The following is a 16396-nucleotide window of genomic DNA, read 5'->3' as shown; positions in this document are numbered from 1 at the left end:
GTGCGATCATTTTTCGTAATGCGAAGCGCAGGCAACCGTTCTGTTTAAAAGTGACGAACCGTCAGAGGAAAGCGACTGAACGCTGCCTTCTTTCCTTTCCTTAGAGTGAATGAAAACACTCACTGATTATTATGGGATGCATATGCGCATAAGGCGCCTGCTGTTATTTCTTTCGCTGGATCACAATGTCTCAATAATGCCTTTACTCACTCACCGCAGCGAAGGCGCCTTTATATAGAAGACTTGATGAAGAGGAAATGACATCAGTATTAAGTACCAGCTGGCCTAGTTTCACTATCTCACTAAATGAATGACAGAAAAAAAGTTTAATAATTATTATTATTATGTTACTATATGCATATAGGGATGTAAACAACTGCTTTAATTTTCTTCTCATTTTAGTTGAATTACTTTAAATGTATTTATACTGTACTATACACATAATAGGGATACTAGCCTACTCAGGCTATTATAGGCTATGGGCGAACAGAATTCTGTTTCGTGCACTGGTCCAATATTTTGTCGAATGGTGTTTTGGGATCGTCTAACGAAATTTGCTGTGTCTTTTCCTAATTTTAAAAGATGTATCATATCATTAGCCTATTAGTCTGATGGTGGTGTGCGTGATTTTCTAATCTATTAATATTTGCTTGAGACCAAAGGCAAGCCAAAAAGCATAGCAGTCCCCCTTTTTCTAAAGGCATCTTCATTTTAGTCCATCTGGCATTTCGAAAACAAGGCTGTAGCTCATTTTATATTTAATTCAAAGTTGGACTTGCCTAAATATAATACTCAAATAAAATTGCTTTGAGATCAAGTAGGATCATGATTTCCACTAAAATGTCTTTAGTTAATATTAAAGTAAAAAACATCAAATTGTAGTCATTTAGTCCCCAATGAAGCAAAATGAATGGAAGACTGTTTGGCATGAATCTTTGTGTTGAATACCAACAGAATCCGTCAGTAGTTCCTGCTATTCAAAACAGAAATAATTCAATTGAAAGGGACTGCATTAAACATTGGGCATAGACAGTAAATGATGGACCTCAGGGGAACCATATGTGATTATCCCACCAACTAATTTATTGAGCACAGTAAAGATGCATTAGAAAGAGAGTGGCAGGGGATGAAAGAGAGTGAACGTGAGCAGGAAGCAGATTATTAGATGTGGGAGAGCGTCATGCAATTACGCACTATACAGCATTTACTACAGCTCTTCTACATGTTGTGTAGGTTTTCAATTCACATGCAAATTTGATCATATGTTTCTGCTTAATTATTTGTTCACCACTTATTCTTTTATGTTTTAATAGGTTGTTTTGATATGCTATTTCAAAAATATGCAAATATGCTCTCTTTGTTAATTGCAATACGTGAATAAATGTCCTTGTAGCTCATGAAAACAATATATCAGCCACTCATTGTGCATCTCAACAAGCCATTCAGACTTCATTATCATTTTATTCGTAGGTGACACAGAAAGCAAGGCTCTACCCTTGTGGGCTTTGGTAATGTGCACATTAAAGGCAGCTGTTTACACATTTTACCCCTGTTGGGAAAAATGATATTGAGTTAAACAGATACATTGCAGAAAAGCAAGAAATTGAGGCAGCAGGCATGTTGACCATGATTTGTAATGAGAAGAAATGCTATTTCTCTATTCTGGACACACTTAAAACTGAATGAAAATCGAACAGTCAGTAGGAGTATGAGTACGTGCTTGTGATGTATGCATCTAATTTCCTTCAGAGAGGAAACAATGTATAGTTTCCTGTTTTTTATCAGTTTGAAATGGACACACACACACACACACACAAAAACATATGGTCACATTTGCTCATGAGTTTTGCAAAAAAAAAAAAAAGGAATTTATATATATATATATATATATATATTCCAAGTAATTATTTATATTTATATAAAATGTTTATATAAAATGTATATAATATATATAAAATGTGTAAATTCCAAAAAGTTTTTCCTTTGGAAATATATGCAAAACTGTACAGTGCTGTTTTATTCAGTCATGCATGGAAATCAGATTTATTTTATTAATGTACATGGTTGAACCAAATGAGCAATTTGCTTAACAATTTTCCCAGAAATGGCCAGAGGACAAAATACTTATGTGGAACTAAAATGTTCCACTCATCTACCAAAACCCTATAAGAAAGATAATTTTAAAAATTTCCCCTTTTTTAAATAATGCTTTTTTTGGAGGGTTCAATTTTTCGGATCATGTAATAAATCGCCATAAAAAACAGTTTTCAGAAGGGATTTAAGCAATTACTTTTTTAATGTAAAAAAACTCCAATAAAAAGAACTCCCGTGTGCAAAAATAAATAAAAACCCTCTTTTTCATTATTAAATTTTTAAAAAAGGCAAAGCTCTAAAATTAGCTGTCGATCAGGAAAGTAATAAATCTATTATATAAGGTACAACACAAAGCCCCAAAAAAATTTATCTTCCTAAACAACTGTAAATTTGGGAAAGGGAAAATGTTAAGGAAAATGGTTTTTAAAAAATAATTTCAACACTTTGTGATCCAGGAACAAAAACAAAAACCTAGTGGATTAATGATGGGACTTAAACACCTGTGGAAAAAATATAAAAACCTACTGGTGAAAAAACAGAAAAAACAGGCAAAAAGAAATTCACTGAAAGTTTGAGGTATAAAGTGGGTCACACCCACTTTTAAAAAATATAATAAATATCAGCCTCAAAATTTTGGACAAAGCAGACGATTCAAACGACTGACAAAACTAAAACATTTTTATTACATAAAGGGGAAGAAAAACCCCAATATAACTGCATTGCTGAATTCTTTTAAAATTATTATTTTTATTTTTTTTGTTTTCAAGAATTTAGAGCGCAAATTACACCTATCAGAGGGTTTTTTGTTTTGAATAGAAAATTCATTAAAAAAACCATGGAAAACCCTTAAACGGGGTAAAAAAGCAATCTTAAAAAATACTTTTAAAGAAAAAAAAAAAGGAAAGGAAAAAAGGGAATACCCCCAAGCACTTTCCCTGTTTCAGCACCAAAACGATTTTTCTTAAATGGGGTATTAAAAGCTCTCAAAACAGTTTTTCTTTCCCCCTGTTCCAGAAGCAAAACAGCTGTTCTCAGTCAAATTCAATTTCCCTTTAAGATTTATTTAAACCTCTGGGCCCTTTTTTAAAATCAAAAACCCCGTTACCTTTCATCCAAGAAAATTTTAGCCAAATTTTGCCGGGGAAAAGTGGCTTGCACCTCTCTTTGCTATTTGGTTGGGTATATCAAAAAGGTAATCACTTAGCATATTTTTCTTTCTGAGGTTTCAACATTCCCATTTCCATTACATAAACCTACAAGCAATTAAATATGAATTGACTGAAACCCAAAGTCTTCATTTTTTGCCAAACCCAATTTCCTGTTCATTTTTGAAAACTTGTTTATCTTTTAAACGCCATCATTATCGTTCATCATAGTCATCCGGGCAGTGGCTCGGCCCTAAATAGATCCTCATGGTTCAAAGCAACGATATTAAGCCCAAGCAAACCCATTGGGTGGGCAGACATGATGTCCATGATACTCCATATGGATGTCCTACAAGGAGGCCAGATTAACAGCCAACCACATTTGAAGGAAAGCCAAGACGAGGGGAGAAAGTTAGTCTGATGCCAGCTGACTGGGGCATCTCAGGAAGTGATGTGCCTGACTTTGCAGCACTGTGTCTGGTATAAATGTATGGATGACTCTGGGTTTTGTCCGTTTGAGCATGAAAGACATTTAAAGCACATAATAAGGAATTAGAAAAGAGAATCCAACACATCATGTTATTATAGTGACATAATGGCATAATTAAATTACACAATAATCATTTCTTCCCCAGGGGGGCAAATGAGCTCAATAGGGTTTGAAAAACTCTCCACCATGAACTCTCCCCCTCAGGTTTGAAACTTGCCACACAAAAAATGAGAGAAAATATTTGATTTAAAATGATATACTGTGCCTGTATGACGGGAAACATAAATCATAGAGCATTTGCACATAAAAAATTCTATTTTTATTTTTTTTTTTTAATCTTATTATTTTATTTAATTATTCAGTTTTTTTTTCTATTTTTTTATTATTTTTTATTTATTTTTTATTTATATTCTAAATATTTAATTTTAATTCATTTATATTCTAAATTGTATTTATTTTATTTTTTTTTAGCGCTTTGTGAATTGTTTAGAGTTAAAGTTGTTACCATGTTGTTCCACAGTCCTTGGCTAACTCCTCATGTCCTTTCATGGTGAAGTGGAAACGTCAGGTGAAAAAAAAGCTCATATCAATCTTCCCATTCTAATCAAGAAAAATATAAAGGCCCCAAATTATGAACACCAATTCATGTTTAACAGATTAATGAAAAAACTAGCAGCAAGGTGCCCTAAATTATAGTCATTAATAAACAGTCAGTGGTCACTACTCACAGGGAGTCTTGGAGGATCTGCGTGTTTCAGGAATGGCTGCAAAACTACAGCGAAGTCATTTTTGGGAAAAGAAGGGGCCCAGTGTGCAAGAGCTGCTCCAGTGCTTTCTGAGAAAAAAGCAATGCATTCAGCATCATATAAAGCAAATTACGATTCAAATATAACTGTGTAGATAATTGTGAAAGCAAACTCACCTGGAATTCGAGGTGACTCCAACCAGCTCCTTCAGATCAGCAGATCCCGCAGCTGGTCTTACCAGACAGGAGCAGAATGACCCAGAGAGATCGAGCACAGGATACGAGGAAAATAATCCTGTAGCACTGAAAGAAAAAAGATGCCCTGCCAATCATCTTGAGCAAAACAGGCTGAATGTTGTTACACTTTAACATTTAAAGAAATTTTTGTTTTAATGATTCTAAAAAGGACTAGATAAGCATCGCATATGCAGTTTTCCAGGTCCATATCATCATCGATGACACCACTTTCTCTCTTTGCTCAATTAAGCTTGATTTCATTTCCTGTACCTTTGGAGCAGACATCCTGGCGTGGGTTCTGTCTTCCCTCAAGGTCTCATCGGCAGTATCTGGACCACATTCACTATCATTCGGGGAAAACCTTTCAAAGGTAAATTAAAAGAAATTTTCCCAAAATTAACTACCAGGCTTTAATAATTTGATAAAAAAATACAGTGCAAACAGCAATAACTTTTTTTCCTTGTTAATATATTTTAAAATGCAATTAATTCCTGTGATGATGAAAAATGTTTTTTCAACAGCCTTATTCCAGTTTTTCAGTGTCACAAGGTTTCTTTGGAAGTTATAATATGCTAATTTTGGTGCTCAGGAACCATTTCTTATTTTATCATCACGTAATGATAAAAAATTTGGTATGCTAACTTAAATATATATTTTTTTCGGATTCGTCAATTCATAGAAAGTTAAAACGAACCGCATATATTTGAAAACTAAATTTTTCCACTTTTTGACCAGCTTCATTATATGGTACCAGTAACATTCAGTTCAGTGATTTTTAAAAGGAAACTGATGACATTTATGACGAAAAAATAAACTATATTTCAAAAATCATTTTTTTGGGACCTATTTCTCAGCAAATTACCTCTATTCATCAGCATTTCCAGGACTACACAGTCCATGTAATTGACAACTAGTTCTCACACTCCCACCGAAAACAGGGACGAGTATATATAAATAGAGAACCAGTAAATTTCTAGCTATGCATTGCCAAAAACACACGCCTAGCCTGACAATTGTCTGGAATACAGTAACAACCCCCCCACACTCTTTAAAAGGTCCTTGGCCTGCTTTGGACTAGCCAGAAAATGCTGTTTTTAAAAGCAAAACCATTTCAAAGCACTACGCCAATACTCTGAGAACAATGAAACGTGCTGTTAATGATCATCTTCAAAGCATCTATACGTGCACAATTAACATTTATTTTAAGCCTTCTCTTTCTGCTTTGGACATTGCGAACAAAATGTGTCAATACTGTAGAAGAATCTTCTGTCTGTAGTTTTCCAAAGAAACAGCTTTGTAAGCAATGCCTTGTCTTTGCAGTAATCACAGATGTCATTCATCCCAATTAGAATAGTCAACAGTTTCCAGTCCTCATCAAAGTCAACATCCTACAGCAAAACCACGGGGGAGAAAAATCACAACAAAGCCAAGATTTCACAATCTGTATTTGTAGGAAAAAGCATATTTCAAAAGCACTGTAACAAAATAAACACTTACCTCATATCTTTTTAGAGTATCAATCAAAAGTCTGACTTGTTCAGGAAGATTACTAAGGAGACAACAAAATTCATATCGTAGCTGATAAAATACCACAGCAAAATTAAAAATATCTTGTGGCATTTTTTCAAAAGTTTTATCCATTTATGATTAATGGGCTATTGATGTACTGGCATTTACAAGGTGTTGTGTCCCGTTACAGCCCGGTTAAATCCAGTCTCGCAGAGGGGAGCCGGGGTCCATGGAACCGTCTTAGTTGGGGCGGGTCCCACTAAATGGGGGGGTTTTTTAAGAGTCGAATGATGTCTAAATCATAAACACAGAAACAGTTGGGTCACAAATGCTGTATGCTTTTTTAAGCATTTTTCAACAGATTCGGTTTGTAAATGCAGAATAGGACTGACATTAAGGCAAAACTACGTACCCTTGCAAGGGGTAATGACATCTTGAAAGGTTCCGTAGCCACCAATGCTGTAAAATAAGAAATAAACACAAATTTATTGACAAAAAAAAGTCCCCTTTATTTCTAAAAGTAGCAGTCATCAAGAAATCAAAAGCAAAGTTAATATTAGTAATACTCTTACCGCCAAGAGCTGTGCCGAAATTCAATGATTAGCCAAGAACTGGTGGTTGCAGTGGCGCCAATTGCTGTCCACAAGTGTAGAGATTACAATTATTCGGCACAGATATTAGTATTAATACTTTATGCGCCAAACACCATATTATATACTGTGATAGTTAGAGTGTGTTCTTTTGGCTATCTGCTTAAAGGATCAGGAACTGCCCTGTTGTTTTTTTTATGTACTGTGCTCTGAGGTCGCACTGATAAGGTTTCAAATTTTTGCATCAAAACATCAAATTTAGAAGTAATAGGCTATTTTCTGTCCACACCTCATGCAGAACGCTCCGGTTAGATAGGAGTGTGGAGGATTGTAACCGATAAACGCCCACTGCTATAATTTGGTTAATGTTTGTGCATGGTTGACAGCTTCCGTCCTTCACAGAATGCTGATCTTTGTGCCTGGTTTTGTAAACGAATCCACGGTAAAATTAAGTGAACAAAGGACCAAGTTTTCTTACGGACGTGGTCTGGTACTATCATCTAAAAACATAAGTTCATCCACTCTTTACTAACAATGTCGGGATCAGAATGAAGGCAATGAAAAAGTTTTTTTTCCCCACAGCTTGGCTACTAATCCGCGAGTCTTTTATTCTTTCGGAGCCTCTCTTATCATTTGGTTCTGTAGTAGACCTGCGAGCTTGCCTCTTCTTTGTCATTTTCCTCCTCCCCACTATGTGCGATAATCGCGGGCGGGCTACAACAGCCAATGATGTTAAAATCCAGTGGGCGGGGCAAAACAGGGAGCGTCTGTAAAAGCAGGCGCTGGATCATCTTCTGCAGAGGGGCGTGTGATTAGCCACATTATTAACAATAATAGAGTGGAAATTCCACAAGCTGTCATTTTGGCAGACTGGCTTCAATACAAACTGTTTTTTAGAATACTGAGAAAGTTTTGAGTTCTGGAAACGTACAGGATATTAACAATGAAAGTCATTGGTAACCAAAAGTGCTTCTTTTTAGGACGGCCATCAAGCAAAGTCATAAATGTTTTGGAAAGACAATGAAAATTATGACAGAATTTACATTTTTTGGGTGAACTATCCCTAATGTTTACTGATTTTTTGCCTCATGAGTGAATGTGATTTATGCGTGGCGAGTAATTCATTCTGTTGTCCAGCTAACTAATGAACAGTGGTCCTTGTAAAACTGAAAGGAAAGAGTCCATAATCACACTCACCCGGGCCAACAGAACTCCTCAAGGGCAGCGCTCACTATTAATATCCAAGAGCCTTCACCAGTCCAAACTATTAATAGAGATAACGCGAATCAGTAAGATCAGATACCAAAACATGATTCTAAAGATTCTGCTGTAATGAAGTTTGCCTGTGGTACAACAATAGCTAACATTCACATCCCCATGTATCACATCAGCATCTAGGTACAATGCCCTCAAGCCCTCAAAGAAATGTGAAAAATCTCCTTAAACACCTGTGCCCCCAATCCGACTAGTACTGCAGCATTGATAATCAGATGTTTGACCCGTATTGACTTGAGATCAAAGTCTGGCATTCACCACTATGTGGGGCAAAATCACACTGACTCTGACCAAGCCTACCTGAGTGGCAGGAAGAGATGGCTCATGTCCGGTACATCATGAAATGTGGGTGTTTTGAAACTGAAATGGCCTGGTCTTCTCAGGAAACTCCTGTAAAATAACAGCTGTTTACGGTGAGGTCACACTAAGAGAAAACACACTTCAGGCCACGAACCCACTATAGACCAACCAGATACATTGTTACCATTATGATTTAATACAGATAAACCCATCAGAAGGTTGTATTTATGGCCTCATGTGACATTCCAACACAAAAACATCCTTGATGGTCAAAACATTTCCATTACAAATACACAAACGCACCTTTCTAAGTGCTTCCTCACTATAGTGACTGAGTCCTTCTTCATATTCCAGCCTCCACTCATCACCTTGGAAAACATATTAAGATCCATAAGCTCTTTAGGCTCAATAAAGGTCAAAATATAACAGTCCAACTTCCACTGACTAGCACTTAAGCCTTCAACATTGGTCCACGCAAGCATCTCATTCCTTCATCCCAGATCAATCTCACACATGTAACGTGGGCCCTGTGCTCCAGCTTATCTTCCCAGCTCTGGATGCTTCTAGCACTTACCTTTGACAGGACAGAGGGCTAGCAAGCAGGTTGCCACGGCAATGAAAAGCCACTCCATGGTGGAGCGTTTCCAAGCGGGTTAGCACAATGGATGTGTGTGCAGAGAGAACGGGGCCATTATATCGGTGCCCCTTTATCTCCCCCACCCAAAACAGCTGAGGACAGTTCCGGCCCACCGACATAAAAGCTGATCCGGCACACCTGCAACTGCCTGAGGACATGGTGGCCATTCCACAACTTTAGACAGCTTAATAGAAACTGTGTCGGACCTGGGGACTGGGAGAAACAACCCGCAGCTCAATGCAGATCTTGGACCATGGAGTGATTTGTGCACCTGGATGTGTGTGTGGAACGAATGCATCTTAGGTCTAATTATAAGATAGGAAATTACACTTCAGCTGTGAACCCATTGATTTTTCATATTCGTTATTAGAAACATTGCCAATTTTGAATAATGTAATTAAACTTTCTTTTTAGTCTCATTCCATTGTTATCTCAGTCTTATGAGTGGTTTTATTACATGGAACATGAGGAATCGGTTATATTACGTTCAAAGCTTCAAACCATTGCTGAATTGTGAGAACTCTCTGCAAAAAACCAAACTAATGCTTTGGGTGAATCTTCACAAGAAAAACAGTTCTTTCATCCATGATCCTATTCACATACATATGCTTACATTACAGATTTTTTTTTTTACACCACCAAAAGTTAGCGCGTATATGCTATTAGTTTCAATGACAGACACCATTGCCAAATAATCACCGTGAGGTATTCTAGACATGCTCACAACTGAAATTATCTGAAATATTTTTCCATCTGAAAAAGAACCTAAAACTGAGATTTAACTCACAAACAGCCACATCCCAGAACAAATTGTCAGCTTCGGAACTCACACCGAGCTACCACAGATCTTACAGCAAACGCTTGTCATCAAAAAACAGTTCTGAGAGTCATTCAATGTATTGATCCTAAAGAAAAAACAAGCAAAAGCGTCTTGTAATTACCAAAAACCGAGTCATAAGTCTTTCAGCACCCATTCTCAATTGCAAATAGTTTATGCAGAGGAATTTAAATCTCAGTCTTGGAATAAAGTTTTGGAAAAGGCTGAATGACTAATGAATGAAAAAGGTTTGAGGTAATAGAGCCTTCCAAATCTGAAAGCCTACTGGACAACCAGCCATAATCTGCACTAAATATTATTCATAAACACCCTACAGAGACACTTTTGTAACAATGAAAGGAAGTCCATTGCAGTAATCATCTGAATGAGTCAAATATTTGGCAAAGGTGAGCATTTATGGCAAATAAAATGACTTATGAAAAACCTGCTAAACTCTTACTCCACTTTACGACCTAGTGTGCGTACTTCCTTTCATAATTGTTTTTCTGTGCACATGTGAATTTCGAGAGAGTGAAATCTATGTCAATGGGCTGCTGAAACACTACTTTTTTCCAAATACTTGTTATAAATAATTTCAGACCGCTGGAAAAAAAAATCTGCCTAGCAAGCCACTTAAATGAAAGCACTGCGAGAGTATGACACCCTTTTTACATATCGAATTCAGAGCGCAGTCCACATCGCACTCTGTACATGCCAAAGAGGCATGTTGTGTCCACAGTTTGAATTTGTACCAAACTAATACAAAAAAAAAAATGTGAACTTAGGTTGCACAGAAATAGGTTCGATTCTTGGCTTTGTAGCACAGTGGCAATTGTTTCAAAGCCAGAAACACCTAATGGAGTTTTCATTTACGCAGCAATGTTGTTCTTTACCTCCCCCCCACATAGTGAGTGTTGATGTTGCACAAATGTTACTTTCACCTAGGCAAAACCCTTGAGTCGAACCCATTAAGATTATTGTAGAAGTTCATCGAGTTTTTCCCCAAGCCCCAAGTTAAAAAGATCAAAGGCAGGGGTGTGGACAGGGCCCAACAAGAGTCCTGAAAGCTCTTTTGGGGTTGACACAGGATTAAAAGACCACAGCAGGTACAGGTGTCAGCGGCTGTCCCGGGGGAGAGACGCTATTGGGCACATCAATTCGTTCTCCGTAATCCTTGTCCAATTTGGTAACCCTCCGTCCTGATCACCTGCTCCTTTCATTGTTCGGTCAGGCTCTCCGCTGGCCTGCTCAGGCTGGGCTGGAGGTCGAGGGGGTGCTGGAGGGGCTCTTGGTACAGCTTCGGTTTTCGCTGTATACTCGATAAGCAGCGCGCATTTTACTGTGCCTCATAGACCAGAATAGAAATGACATTCATGAGTGGGCTTTATGCCCCTGCACTTTCTCACACCCTCCGCGATCTTCTCATTTTGTAACCGCGATGGTCCACCGATGTCTCACCTGATTGATACCGATAGATACCCTTCAGCTTAAGGAAAAAAAAAAAAGATTAATATTATTGGTTAGTCTCTAGACCCCTGGACTTCGCAGGCATACACTCATATTGTCAGGTGGTATTGACCTCACTGAAAAATTTATTGGACTTACATTAAGATCGTCCAGTACTCTAGTTCATAAATAAGCCCCAGCTTGTCACAGGGCCGGAACACAGGACTTGGGCGTCAGTCGGCACTGGCTTCTGCCTCCAGCCACTTCGTATCTAGAACATACCGTTTTAGCCAGCATGAATGTCACTGTGGTAGGAAGTCACAATCCCCCCAAAAAATTAGTGCAACTGTACCCCCCACACTACAGATTAAATGTGGTCCGTTAAGAACGTTTTTAGAAAAAATTAAAATATTTTACTTTATCAGCAAGGATGCCATTAAAATCAAAAGTTGCTTATGGAAGACCATGTTATATGTTACAAACGTGTTTCTTTTGATTTAACATAAATGCTGTTCTTATTTGAACTTTCTTTTTCCAAAGAATCCTAAGAAAAAATGCACTCTCAGTTTTTCATACAAAAATTCTATAAAGTAACAGACAAGTTTGCAACATTGTACACTACGTTTGCTGAGCACCAAAATCAGGCATATTGGGAGAAATAGGACGATTTCTGAAAGGAAAATTTGCATTCACAGGACATTTATATCTATATTATATTACGAATATCGCATACTCTATACTTATATATCTATCTATATAGATATATACACTACATATATTTGTATTTTTCTTTATTTTTGTCTTTTTTTTTTTTTTTTTGCATGATAGGGGGCGGGGGCGGCGAAAGGTCCACGAGCCGGGACTTCGAATTCAAGACGCTCTTAGCATAAAATATGTGCTGTAAAAAAATTTTTTTTTAATAACTATGTAATAATGAGGTTCAATGTTTACTTGCAGGGACTTGGGGGCGATAAAACATGTTTTGTAACAAAATCATCTCACATGACCCCAATCTTTTGAATGGTAATGTACATGGTTGCTTATATGTAACTATGCAATAGATATTTTCACACCTGTTTAATACCCAAGTGCCCTTCTCATGCATATTAGCCTAGGTTGAACATGGCCTGTGGCACGTGTTCTGTTGCTCAGAGGCTTTTTTATTATCAGACGATAATGAATGACTGCAGTCTCATAGTCCACATCAGTGCCATAGCCGTAGAAATGATAGTCACCCAGCTTGATTCTGGCCACTGTGTAACCTGATAGCAAAACAAACACTATAAAAAAAAGCACCTACTGCATGACATCAAGGTCCTGTTGTTTCTCAATAGCTTGAATAGAGCTCTAAACCATTTTTAATAACACTGTCATTTAAAAAATATGTTCTATTTTGCACACCCAATGATTGTCTTGACTTTTACATTGTTCCTGCCTGTATTCCCGTAGCTGTGTACCAAGTAAGTAAACTAAAATGGGCATGGTTATAGGTGGAAATTGCGTATTTTATCTAATATGTAAATCATTTTTTTTTAAAGAGTAATATGAAAGTAAATAATGAGTACCGACAAAAGATCTGTTGCCAGGGACAATAGTAAAATAGCAGCAATGATACTGAATATGTAAGACAGCAGGCATGCTGCGAATGCCGCAATCACAATCAACGCTATGTCTATGCAGTGCGAGCCCACTGTAGTATGCAGTTATACTTTGTCTCACTAACATGGTTAGTAAGGTCATCAAAGCACTTTGCATTTTGCTAGAGTGACTGAGTGGGCCTGGTAGAGAACATGTCTAAACTTGAGCAGGGCTCTGCGTCCAGTGGCAGACCCAAGCCCGTGGGTATCGTTCATCTGTCATGAAATCTGCTGAATCCCTTGACCTGACAGACACGATACACCCAGCGTCAGATTTATCTATTAGCACAATTGCTGATTACAGCTTACATTAGTCTGCGCGTTTAATTACACAAGTGGACAACCTCAAATTTATTATTTTTTTTTGTTGAAGGGAACATCTTGTTAAGCCCCACGTCTGTACTCTAGGCGTTTCTGCTGCAGAATGTGCTTTACACTTTCTACAAAGATTCTGGTACCTTCTCTTAAGTGTTCCCAGCCTATTAAGTCATGACATTCCCCCCAATACTCTCTGTTCACCAGGCATTTAAGATTCAACTAATAATTATTGCTTTAAAGGAGTGTCATTTGAACTGAGAATATGAAAAATTCCCTTGATCTTTCAGACATATATAAAACATTCTGTAAGTTTCAGAACTCAGAAGACTTTCTTGACGGTGTAGAAACAGCTTATATTGACGCCAGTCTGCCAAAACAGCAGGCTGTTGAATGTGCCACTTTATGATGTAATAATGGGGGGGTGTGGCTAAACCTCACACCTCTGCCCCTGGAAGAGCGATCAACGAGCGTTTCTTCTACAGTCGCTGCCATGTTTGGCCCCGACTAAACCCGATTCATGCCCCACACGTAGTGCTAAAAATTGGCAAGAGGGAACGCAGGTCCTACGCAGAAGTTAAAATCAATAATGATGCTCTGAAGGCCAACAAGACGCTGGGCCCAGTGTCCACAAAAACACAGCCTCTGCGGTCCAGTGATGCAGCATTATCTACTCCATTCCTAAACTCTGAGATTATTAGTGCGAAAGTTTCAATACTATTTAGGGTCAAATAGGGTGGGACAAGTATTGTCACACTGGGATGCTAGGGAAAGTCAGTGTTTGCAGTGCCTTGCCTTCGTGATCCCACATTAGGAAAGAGTAAATTAATATACCGATTACCGTAATAGTATAGATCCAGACTCCACGTGAATAAAGAAAACTTCGGTCACCTATTTGTTGTCACTTATTTTTACCACAGGATTGCATTTATCAAAAACAAGGCACAATTCGACACAGGATTTTCAGAATCCCTGAAACTAAAAGGACAATGCGGGCGACTGTGTGGTTGGAACCCACAGTAATGTCGCACCACACAAGTCGCTGAGAAACTGGTTTTATTTTACTAGCAGTGGTCACTAGGCTTTGTCTGTCTGTTACAGAGCGTTTGATAGTACTGAGTATTATGCATTCCGTTATTAACTCTAAAATACAGCAGCGGTCATCGATAGAAGGATGTGTGCTGTCAAACATACTCAACTATTAGCCAATCACAGCAGTGGCCGTTTACTTCAGAGTCTACAAACCGCCATGCCTACAAACAGAGCGTCGTGAGGGGATTAAAAAAAGAGAGAAAAAACCTATTTCTTTTGATTATATATTGATATATAAATAAATGTGTATGCTTAAGAACGCCAGCATATATCAAGTTAGATTGTTTTTTACACACGAAGTTTTAACCTACAAGTTAGTCTTTCTTTATTTTATTGGTTCAAGAGAGTTAAGTCCCTACCACGCCTATGTCTTCTGTTTTTTGAGTGGTTGTTGAGGGGGGGGTGATTGACAAGGCGGGAGGCTATATGGAGGCGATGAGAGAGACGCCAGGCGTAAAAATAGAGTTGTGAATGATTTACGAAGCTTTTACAAGTTTAAAATATTGAACTGTAATATTGATCGCTGTGAAACACGATTCGCGCCACGGTGCTTATTGTATTCCGCAGTGCTTTATACACCTGCTGATCTTTAATCGCCAGTCAATGCCAAGACGATCAGCCCGTTACATCCAGTAACAGTTACATCGCCATTCATCTGAACCGACTGTTAAATTAGCGAACATTTACACAGAACCCATTGATCCGGAAGCAGTGTTGTTTCCTGCACGACGCAGGGGAAATTGAGACCAGATACTCCAAATACCCGCCGATATTTGGGTTCCTCTGGCTGCGGAGAGCCGCTCGCCGGCTGGTGAGAGCAAGACCGAGGAGCTGCGGAGGCCTAATACAGGAGTCCAGGATCGCTTGCTTCACACATCAAATTAGTGCCCAGTGATTTTTGACAGCCGGAGAGCAGCGCCATTTAACAGTTTCCGCCACCACGAACACGTTACCATCCAGGCCTGCAACGGTGTGTGTGTATGTTTATGTTTGTGTATGTGGGCTCACAAAGCTGGTCTTCATACAGCTGACCGCCGCAGCTTATTAACTGTGAATATTCCAAGTGATTTCTGGACATCCAGAGCGAATAAGTTTGTACATTTCATTTCAAGCAGTCACTTCAGTTTCCGGAATTTGAGTATTAAGGACCATTCTCGGCACCGCCCCTGAGAGAAGTGGAAGTTAATTACCGATTCAGCCCATGTGGATGTGTGGAATACATCACAGCATTCAAATTCTATCTTTGATCTTTCTGCTTCTGCTCTAATTAAATTCTTTTTTATATTTTGTTACTTCTATCTAAGAGTTTGTGCTTGACTATTATTTATAGTATATAGATAATATATTATATATATTATTTATATAGTAATATACTATAATAACTTCTAAAGGAGAAGTAAATAATTTAGACACCAGAGGGGCCTAACTTCAACATCTGTAGGCACATAGTTAATGAATCTGGTGCGCTGCCCTATTTAATCAACATAAAGACAGGTAGGCGCTAACACACATATTACATTCAAACACGAGAAGCACTAATGCAAATGCAATAGCAAATACAAAAAAAAAAAAAAATCCAGGCACCTGGTTTTTCTACCAAAAGCGCAGATGCTTGTTGAATCCAGCAATTATCTAGCGCATGCAGTAAATACAACAAGTAGTTTCATGTTTGGTGTTTTTTTTTTTATCCATTTGTATTATGTCCCCGGCTCTTTTCAAAAGCAATGCAAATATGAGCTGGCCACAGAGTCTTGCTCCATAACCAAACGTCTGTTTAATGGCATCAGTAGCATCTCTGCCAGCCCTCTTTCATTCTTTTCCCGTCATTGCTGGGAACTCCTCTACCCAGAATCAGCTTCCTGCCCTCACTGCCTTGATTTACTTAAGTTTAAAATGACAGTTGCTGCGTGTCCTGAAAGAGAGTTAGAAAGAACTCAGATTTAAGCAAACAGATAAAACAATATGATGAACGCCATTACAACAATCAACGAAAGCAAAAACATTTCATAGACTTTCTCCTTTAATATATACAACACAAATAATATAGAAAAAATAAAAAAACAAATA

General features: G+C 38.0%; 1 long non-coding RNA gene across 1 annotated transcript; it reads right to left on the bottom strand.

The window, feature by feature from the left end:
• Positions 1-8452: 8452 nt before the first annotated feature.
• LOC122141132 lies at positions 8453-9113 on the bottom strand. The gene is made up of 3 exons (XR_006157564.1): positions 8960-9113; positions 8689-8753; positions 8453-8475 (listed from the first exon to the last, which is right to left on the bottom strand). It is a non-coding gene; the product is annotated as an uncharacterized LOC122141132 (long non-coding RNA).
• Positions 9114-16396: the final 7283 nt, after the last annotated feature.

This window comes from Cyprinus carpio, chromosome B20 (assembly GCF_018340385.1).
Source record: "Cyprinus carpio isolate SPL01 chromosome B20, ASM1834038v1, whole genome shotgun sequence".
NCBI lineage: Eukaryota > Metazoa > Chordata > Actinopteri > Cypriniformes > Cyprinidae > Cyprinus > Cyprinus carpio.
This window is presented reverse-complemented; position numbering and strand designations above follow the sequence as displayed.